This window comes from Triticum aestivum, chromosome 5B (genome assembly GCF_018294505.1).
Source record: "Triticum aestivum cultivar Chinese Spring chromosome 5B, IWGSC CS RefSeq v2.1, whole genome shotgun sequence".
In the NCBI taxonomy this organism is placed as follows: domain Eukaryota; kingdom Viridiplantae; phylum Streptophyta; class Magnoliopsida; order Poales; family Poaceae; genus Triticum; species Triticum aestivum.
The window spans coordinates 683,665,855-683,668,993 of record NC_057807.1 but is presented as its reverse complement, the minus strand read 5'-3'; positions in this window follow the sequence as shown (position 1 = coordinate 683,668,993).

Below are 3,139 nucleotides of genomic sequence, written 5' to 3'. Positions count from 1 at the left end.
CGTAAAAACAGAATGGATCGAGTCGACTGAAGACAAATTGCTCCCTGTCAACGAAGAGATTCTTTGGTCCAGAACAGCGCACAACTAGAGCGCAAAGGTCAATCGGAAACGACATCAACTCCTTCACTCGAAGCCTCAATCCATTCGGGGGCTAATGATGGGGTTATGTACCTAGGGTAGGGTCATGGACCTGATCCAAGTAACTTACCCCAAGACATCCTTAGAAGAGGTCGCCTTCCAGTCGACCAATGAGGACTCACTCGACTGGTCTGAAGGACTCGACCACGAAGACTCACTCGACCACCAGGAGGTCAAGAGGCACTCTGCACTGCAACGGCCTGTAATCAAGTAGACTTTATGATAGTAAAGGCACTTTATGTGGGGCGTTACCAGTAACGCCCCAGACTTAACTCACCTTAAACCCTCTCCTACGTGGGCTGGCTGGGGTCCTGGCGCACTCTATATAAGCCACCCCCCTCCACAGGCAGAAGGGTTCGGCACCTTGTAATTCATACATTCATAATCCACTCGACCGCCTCCGGGCTCCGAGACGTAGGGCTGTTACTTCTTCCGAGAAGGGCCTGAACTCGTACATCCTTTGTGCTTACAACCTCTCCATAGCTAGGACCTTGCCTCTCCATACCTACCCCCCACTCTACTGTCAGGCTTAGAACCACGACAACACCTATTATCTTGTCATTTTAGATGATTTTTCGCACTATGTGTGGACCTTCCCGTTGCGGCGGAAATCCGATGTCATATCCATTCTCACCGCCTTTTACTCCTATGTCACCACCCAGTTTGGTCGCCCCATCCACGCTATCCAAACCGACAACGGGAAGGAGTTCGACAACCTCGCGGTTCGCACCCTCCTCACCACACATGGCATGATATTTCGTCTCACTTGTCCCTATACCTGCAACAAAATGGGCGCGCAGAACGGGTCTTACGCACTCTTAACGATTGTGTCTGCACCTTGTTATTTCATGCTAATGTGCCACCCCGCTTCTGGCCCGATGCACTTGCCACCGCATCACGCCTCATCAACATTCGGCCTTGCCGCGTCCGCGGCAACTTTGCACCACACCACTTGCTTTTCGGGAGCCCCCCATCCTATGACGATCTTCGCATCTTCGGGTGCCTCTTCTATCCCAGCATCGCCTCTACCACCCCTCATAAGCTCGCTCCTCGCTCTCTTGCGTGCATCTTCTTGGGTTACCCTACCAACACCAAGGGCTACCGCTGCTACGACCCTGTTTCTCACCGTGTCTTCACCTCTAGACACGTTTACTTTGACGAAAGGGTTTTTCCGTTTCAGCAGGTACCACCGACCGACTCGCCAGCGTCTTCACCTTCTGCTACTGGCGGGTCGGTCTCGGGCCTCCTTGGTGCGCCCCCGCGCCCTCGGGCCTCCCTCGGGCCGCCTCCTGGTTTCGGCCCCCTCCCCGCCTCGCGGGCTGCGGGCTCGGCGGCTGCGGCTTCGGAGGGTTCGGCGCCCCGCTCGGCGGCTGCTGGATCGGCCTCGGGCCCAGTCCCCTCGCCCGACGCCGCGGCGTCCTTGACGTCCTCCGCGACACCCGTCGCCTCGGCGCCTTCCTCGCCCTCCGCCGGGGCCCCCGCGTCGGGCTCTACAGCGACCTTGCCCCCGACGCCCGCCTCCGACTCACCGGCGGGCTCGGCTGAGGGCTCTCCGCCGGCCTCTCCAGCGCCTGCGTCGCCCGGATCCGCGCAGGGATCTCCTGCGCCCTCGGCCGGCTCGGTCTCGGCGGGCTCTTCTTCACCCTCGCCCGCCGCACCGGCCCCGCCGCCCTCCCGCATGGTGACTCGTGCCCGGACCGGTGCGCTCCGCCCGAGCCAGTGGTACTCTGCCGACGAGTACCTGCTTGCGGCCTCGGTGTCGTCCACCTCAGCACCTTCTCCCCTCCCATCGTCGGCTCGAGCGGCTCTTCGAGACCCTCATTGGCTCGCCACGATGCAGGAGGAGTTCGACGCTCTTCAGCGTAACCGCACCTGGCAGCTGGTGCCTCGGCCGCCGCACGCTAACGTGATCAGCGGCAAATGGGTCTTTCGGCATAAGACCCGGCCTGACGGGACCCTTGAGCGCTACAGGGCTCGGTGGGTCGTTCGTGGTTTCGGTCAGCGCGCCGGTGTGGACTTCACCGACACCTTCGCCCCGGTTGTCAAACCGGGCACTATCCGCACTGTCCTCCAGCTGGCGGTCTCCCGCACATGGCCCGTCCACCAGATGGACGTCTCCAACGCATTCCTTCATGGCCATCTCGCCGAGCAGGTCTACTGTCAGCAGCCCATCGGCTTCGTCGACGCCACTCAGCCGGATCATGTGTGCCTGCTCTCGCGCTCACTCTATGGGCTCAAGCAGGCTCCTCGTGCTTGGTACCAGCGGATCGCTGCCTTCCTTCAGCAGCTTGGCTTCGTGGCCACCCGCTCGGATGCCTCTTTGTTCGTCTACTAGCACGCCATTGGGACGGCTTACCTGCTGCTCTACGTCGACGACATCATCCTGACTGCTTCCACGACCGAGCTCCTCCGACAGCTCACGGCTCGCCTCGGCACCGAGTTCGCGATGAAGGACCTCGGTCCTTTACACTACTTCCTCGGGATCGAGGTAGTGCGTCGTGCGGACGGGTTCTTTCTTCATCAGTAGCAGTACGCCCAGGAGTTACTCGAGCGCGCCGGCATGCTTAACTGTAAGCCCGCACCTACGCCTATCGACACGAAGGCTAAGGTCTCCGCTCTTGAAGGCACCCCGGCGCAGGATGCCGCCTTTTACCGGTCCATTGTTGGGGCCCTGCAGTACTTGACGCTCACTCGTCCTGACCTACAGTACGCGGTTCAGCAGGTGTGCCTCCACATGCACGCTCCCCGTGACTCTCACTGGTCCTTGGTGAAGCGGATTCTCCGTTACATCCGCGGCACTATGGGCCTTGGTCTCACGTTGACGGCGTCCTCCTCCACGGATCTGGTGGCCTACTCCGATGCCGACTGGGCCGGCTGCCCCGACACTCGGCGCTCCACCTCTGGCTACTGCGTCTATCTCGGGCCCTCCCTCATCTCGTGGTCGTCTAAACGACAACCCACGGTGTCCAGGTCGAGTGCCGAGGCTGAGTATCGCGCTGTG